The sequence below is a fragment of the Scardinius erythrophthalmus genome (assembly GCF_964197995.2).
Source record: "Scardinius erythrophthalmus genome assembly, chromosome: 1".
Taxonomy (NCBI): Eukaryota; Metazoa; Chordata; class Actinopteri; order Cypriniformes; family Leuciscidae; genus Scardinius; species Scardinius erythrophthalmus.
The window spans coordinates 37928018-37935503 of NC_138221.1; positions in this window are offsets into that span (position 1 = coordinate 37928018).

The following is a 7486-nucleotide window of genomic DNA, read 5'->3' on the forward strand; positions in this document are numbered from 1 at the left end:
ATGAAAAATACATTATGATGTGAAATTTGTTGTTTTCTTACATCACATATTTTTATTTGTAAAAGTAATATAAACACAACACATTTTTGTACCCGTTGCTAGGTGCTTTTTGAAAATATGTTGCCATGCAAGGATCATTAGCGGCAGGAGGCGGGATCTGTTATTTACAATATCCATCATAGGCCTACAATTGAGAAACGTAACGCCTTTTATTTTAGAAAGAAAAAGGGGAAAAAACACAAGACTACAAAACATATGCCCCTGCGTGACAAGAATTGAAAGTTTAAAAGCATTGCTCCCAGTAGGTAGCCTAATGTTCGCATATATAGAGCACAATTAATGAAAATCATTACTTCTAATAAAATACTTAAGCTGTGTCCTGCTCTGGCCAAAGTTTCCCACATTAGAGAGAGCCCTTCAAAGTCATGAAGGTGACACATCTCTCCACTGCTCCTCCACTGGGACCATATTTAACAGCTAGAAACATCAACAACACACGTGTAGGTGGGAGTAATGAGTGTATGTATACATGTGCACACACAAAGTTCAAATGTTCACACTGAACTGGGAATCAAAATGTAGTTTAAATCTAGCAATAAAGAAGTTTTAGGTTTTTGAAAAACAGTGCTGCTATCATTACAGCAAAAGAAGTGCAAAAGAAATATTAAGACAGTCTGACATAGTCTTAAAACTACTTAAATTATGCCGAAAAAAAAAAAATAATAATAATAATAAAATGTTTGAACCCTCTGGTATTGTTCATCTGGGGGTCACACTTGTGTTGTTTGCGGTCTAAAGTGACCGAACACCTGAAATTTTACTTCTTTCTTTTTTTTTTTTTAGTCAAATCCATGTAATATATTTTTGTTAAATTTTTTTTTTTTTTTTTGAGAGTTATTATGCAATAATTATGATACATTTTTACCTTTGAAAATATACCAAAAAAAAAAAACATTTTTTTTTTACTTTTCAATTAAAGCAGTATTTCATGTTAGAGACAATGCCTTTAAAATCCAATTTTTGAAGGCAGATAAGTGCCATATGGTGGGAGTAAAAAAAAAAAAGAAAAATGTATGTAATGCTGTGGTGTAACCACTAGTTTCGTACCATTCAGATGAAGAAGCGATTTGTTTAAATTTCAAAACATTTTATTTTCACTCTAAAATGACAGAACAACACCAGAGGGTTAAATAAATAAAAAAAATACAAAAAAAATTATGAGTGCATTAACTGTATTTTCATAATGAATATTACAATTCACTGTACTGTCAAGCATGAACAAAATGTAACATTTTCTGGTGCCTTTTAAAGGAAGTAAATTGACAGTAAATAAATCCTTGAGTGAGTACAAAATCAGCTAAATCAGCAGGATGTTGGTAGACTTTAGAAAGTCTTTTAGACTTTAAAGACATTCTTTATTGGTAGACTCTAAAGAAGTGTCAGAGAAGGTTGTCTCTCTCGATCAGCAAAGGTTGGTTAATATTTCAGTACAGAAATCATTAGTCTGGAAAATGCCAGATGCCGTGAACTTCTCAACCCCTTTTCCCCAAATGGTTTTTCATTTGGTGTAGAAGAGCTTGGTGGTCATAGTGAAATGATATCAGTTAATTATGAGAGCTAGAACTGAAATCTAAAGCAAATGCCCAACAAACTCAAGCCAACATTGTCAACATTTGCCTAGCCAGAGCAGTTTTTATTACTTATCATTGGGCAGTGAAAAAGCAAGAAGAATTAAGAGTTTTTAACTTACTACACGAATATTCAAACCAACATTAGGCTATAATAAAGAACTGCAGACATATCATCATTCCCTTGAGGCTTTTGGAAATTACTGCGGGATCAATACCAATAAACATAAACAATAAATAATGTCAGCAAAATAAAGTTGTGAAAGTATGAGCATTTCCCAGAAGTGATTTAATTTCCGTCTGCCTGTCATTTTGTCGACACTTCATTAAGACGCTGTTGTTTAAACGGACTGTCTCTAGGTCTGATTTATACAGTCCACACAGATACTTGAGACATTTTCCAAGGGATCATAATGTTGTGTTCTTTATTTATTAGCGACATAAACACTGGAATCGCTGCAGCTTCAACAACAATTGCAGATTCTATATTATACATCCGAGACTTATGATATAAAAAAAAAACTTACCAGAATCAGAGTGCAAAGCATTTTACTGTATGGTATTATAATAAAGCATTGAATCACAGAGCAGCGCTGCAGCCTGGTATAGTGCAAATGTGGATTAACTCAAGATGAGGCTGATAATGTGCAGATCTCTGGGATGATAGGGATTTTGGCAAGTCAAAATCCATGCATATGTGAAGATAACATTTCAAAGATAACAAATGCACAGCAATATGAGTTAACATAGTGTTAAAAATTCAGTGATGTGGGAAAAAGGACTTTCCAACATAACAGACTTAGTTATGCAACATTTACAGAAAGAAACAAAGCTATCAGTAAGTCATCGCTATTTCTGTTAGAAAATAGAATTCCGTGAAACAGCATTTTCAGTTTAAACAAACAGGTGCTTTCCAACAAATGTTAGAGTGACTCTTTTATATTGAAGACCTGAATAATTCATTGCTGAGACAAGCCAGAACAATTATGACTTGTAAAGTCCAAAAGCTTGTAAAGTCCAAAATCATTATCATAGTTGGCTCATTTACATAGTGGAAAAGTAGCACTGTGGGTTTATTGCTCAAAATACCCTCCAAATAAAATGTCAACGTTACCTTACAAACAATGGAGGCACAGTGGCATTACAATTAGTCATGTAAATGTGGTTTTAGAATGTGATTGAGTTTTGGTGAAGAAAATGAAAATTATGAAAAGTTGGAAGTCACCCCATTGAAAGTTATCTTTGAAAAGACTTTCCTATTATTATTTTCTTCTTAATTTATGCTGTAGAGAACTGCATTTGCACTTATACTTTCTGTAGGCTTTCACACTTCACCCTACTGGTATTTCCTAAGTAGTCGTAACCAAGACATACTCTATCAGTCAGGCACGTTCGACGTTACGTCAGAACTGAACTGGCGAATTAGGATCCCTATTCCAAAGAGCCACTATTGCTGCCCCTTCCAGCACCCCGTGTAAGCCACCTGATTCCCCCCCCCCCCCTGCTGGGGCGGAAGATAGGACAGGGCTTACGCAAAGAAGGTCGATTGCTGTTGTTCCAGTTGACCCATACAGTAAGACTATTGGATAACACTGGGAAAGCGTGCCCTTTCAAAGCAGAAAGGGACGCTACAGAGGCCACATGCGAGTGCAAGTGCAACATATGAAAGGTCTCTGAGGTAGCTCAGGCCTAGTTAGGGGGGAGTCAATACCGGTAGAGACGGCAGAGCGGACTTTGCCAAGAGAAACCCAGATCAGCTGGACCGCCTGGGTTTGGAGTCCCCACTGTCCCGGAAGCGCAGGCTGTCGTGAGAGCTCGTCGGCTGCACGATTGAGCACGCCCAGAATATGAATGGCAAAAAGCGACCTCAGATGCTTCTGACTCCATAGGATGAGATGGTGGGCGAGTTGCAACATGCGACAGGAGCGTAAACCACCCTGACGGTTGATGTACGCACCGGCCGCAGTGCTGTCAGTTCGGACCTGTACGTGCTTGCCTAGTAGTGGCAATTTGAAGCGGCCCAACGCAAGTCATACTGCTAGCAACTCGAGGCAGTTGATGTGCGAATGCGGTTGGGATCCCGTCCAAATACCCGATAATCAATAATCATGCCCGTTGTACGTGGCACCCCAGCCGGTGGTGGAGGCATCCGTGAAGACAACAGCATGCCTGGACACTTGTTCTAAGGGGAACTCCTGCCCGTAGAAATGCAAGGTTCGACCACGGGCTGAAGGTTTGGCATCAGGCCGGGAGTGATTGTCACCCGGTGTGTGCCACGTTGCCACACCCATCTCGGGATTCGATTGTGAAGCCAGTGCTGAAGCGCCCTCATATGAAGCAATCCGAGCTGCGTTACTGTGCCTGTGGATGCCATATGCCCCAGGAGCCTCTGAAATAGTTTCAGTGGGAAAGCCATCCTCCCCTTGAGCGAGTTCAGGCAGTTCAGTACCGACCTAGCACATTCCTCTGTTAGGTTGTTCGCACAACTGCTCTCGCGACTGGGACAAAATGAGCCAGTCGTCGAGGTAGTTGAGAACGGCGTGTTCTCTCATGGGAACAAGGGCTGCCTCCATGACCTTCATGAAGACGCAAGGCGACAGGGACAGCCCGAAGGGGAGGACTTTGTACTGACTTTGTACGTGTGGGACCCACGGAGGTTGGCTCGGCAGGTAATGCCCCACTGTTATCCTCAGGTCACCCTGGCTATTCTCCGAAGTAGCCCTCTTCTGATTATCAGAACAGGAACTAGATCGGGGTATAGGCGAGGGGACTCCACCACGTAACTTTTAACAAACCATGATATATCTTGTGAGGTGCCACTTTACCCCACAGCAGTTCATGCAACATCAGCAATACATTGCTTGATTTTTTAAAGGAGACATGAAACTCCAACTCATTTGCATTAGGACGGTTGTATGTCACACAACTAGGGAGAGAACCAACTGTTTAACATACAACCTTCATAATGAACAGCTGTGGGAGAATTTGATGTGTTTATACTTTCCATACCCGTTACATTTATATGTTCTCAACATGGTCTTTAATAAAGTTTGCTTTTCATACTAAGAATTCTTTACTTACTATGCCATGCTTGTTATCCTTTCTCGTGCTTTCTTTCATGTAGGCCTACTTTTATTTTACTGAAATGCTGAAACTGACACAGGGACCTGTGGGATCATGGGAGTGTCAGGATGTGCTTTCTCCTGTAACTCAAAGAACACATCAGAACCCAGTTGGCTTCCTAATTAGACCTCTCAAGCATACGCTGAACTCAAAGGATTATTTTTCTGTGTTACTGCATTCCAATTCATTCTAATCTTTTTTTTAGTTTGGTTCAAACAAAATAATGTCTTTATTAAAAAAAAGAATCTGTTAATTGTTGCAGAGAGGAAATATATCAACAGTTTGCTTGCATAATCCACATACTGTTCTAAATGGAATTAGAAATGCTTTGTAATAAAAATACAACATTTGTGTCTACCTGTTCCAGAGAAGCATTAACTGCAAGAAGAAAACTTTGTGATCCATTAGAATTTTGTCTATGATGGCAAGATTTGCCCAGGGCCAAATATGAACAAAGCAACATAGTTATTATTCACACAGGCTAACAGAGAACCGTGATGGAATATGTAACCGTGTTGTGCTAGTTTGCATTTTTACTTTTGAACAGAAAAAGGAAAGATGTACTTATTTTGCTGATCTAAACTGGCTGTTTTCATTGTTCACCAAATTTGAATAACTAGAGGGCTGTTTAAATGGCCCTGCCTTTGTAAAGCACGACTGAAACAGTGAAATGTGTGCTTCATGAGGCCGCTAGAGAAATCACTTTTCAGAAAAGCTTCCATAATCAATTCAAATGGCATTTTGTTCACATTAAAACAGACATTTAAAGGTATTGATGAAGCTTTTTGCACAAAAGATTTAACATTAAAGCCACCTGAAGGCTTTTTCCATGCAAAACGAACTGCTCTAAAAACCACCCTGCTGCATATTGGGCCATTTCAAAGCCACAGACACTTTTGTGCATTTATTTTCCCAGTTTTTGGCATGAATTACCTGGTAAATTCCATGTCAAGAATACATGAACCATATTATAATACTATTTGAAGGGATAGACTAGATTGTTTAAGCAGCAAAACCTAAAGGTAAATACTAATGCAGTTTTATTCGGTATTGACAATCAATATGAAACTATTGAAGCATTTAATGTAGCATTGCTAATGAAATTTGTTTTCTTCTGAGTCTTGTTTGGCTTATTGCTTTGTTTCATTTTTTCATTATGTTGTGCAGTGTGTTGAGATTAATTTTTCTGTACAGTTATATTTCTCGTTTGGTTCCATAAAATAATAAACACAGAGGGAGCCAAGAGAGCAGCTATAGGTAGAATGAAATGCACCAAGAGCAAATTCATAATCATCTATCTATCTATCCATCCATCCATCCATCCATCCATATAAACAAACATTTAATTCATGCTTCAAAACCTAGATATTGTTTCAGTAAATTGGCCAATGGCATCAATGGTTTTTGTCATTGTGTGAGGCACACTGGTCAAAATGTTTAGATATGGTTTCACCATGTAAATATTTGTTATTGTTATATGTAAATGTCATGTTTTTTTATGTTTTTTTTTTTTTTTTGGGGGGGGGGGGGTTACTTTTTTTGTTGACACTAACTTACTATACAGGAATGTCAGTTTTGTCTGTGTATCACATTGAGCATTTTAAATACAGATTCAGACAGTGGGTAAAAATTGACTGGAAAAAAGTCAGTACTGTAGTGCACAAAAATTAAATGAACATTTGTATTTATACAGTACATTTTTATGCAGAAATGTGTTACATGTAAACTGAAAATTCTCAGTTGCTTGTTCATTTTTACACACTCTATTATATATTTCTCTAACACATACATATCTTCTTACATATCTTTCTATTGCTCTTCAATTACAAAAATTCAGTTTACATTTACACATTTCTACAAAAATAAATGTAGCCTCCTATGAAAACAAATGTATTTATACAGTACAGATGTGCAGTAGCTACTGCTGTTCAGAGTTGTGATTTTCCTCCATGTTCAAAAATGGTGGTGATTGTGCTGTCAGGAAATTCCATATATTGGTTGATTGATAAAATTGTGATTCCTGTTCATTACAACGGCAGGCCATTGGCCAATTTAGCAAACATTCCATGTCATAAATATTTTTGGAATATAACGTGTCTGACAGATTTTGATCAGTGAATGGATCATTTTGCATGTGATGGCCCAAAAGATTTTAAAAAAAGATGTTTAGAAGTTGTGAAGAGTTTGACAAGAGAAAACATACAACAACAAACCAGCACAGGACTGAAAACACAGGGAGAATAAACAGGGAGAGCAAACAAAGCAAACAAAACAAAGGTGGGGCAAATTAATCAATAATCAGGTAACAAGATGGGAGGGGCTAGACAATCGACAGGAGAGCACATGGCACAAGGAAACACATGACAAGCCACATGCTCACAACAAAAAAACACACGCACAAGGCCAGTAAAACAAGCCGTGTGTTCACACAAAACAAGACATGAACACACAGCTAATGAAAACACTCATAAGCCATGTGTTCATGACAACATGAAAGCACACAGCAAGTGGAAAACACAAGCTGTGTGTTACACAGCACAAGACAAAACATGACATGAAAGCAAGCGGCCGATGGAAACACAAACCGCGTGCTACACAAAACAAAACACATGTGGACAGAAGAGTGTACTCGAAACTCGAAACTGCACGCTAAGACAGATCGCACACACATGAACGAGTGTAAGCTCATCCTGTGCTCTCATCAAAACAGAGGCCAAACACGTGGAGCATGATAG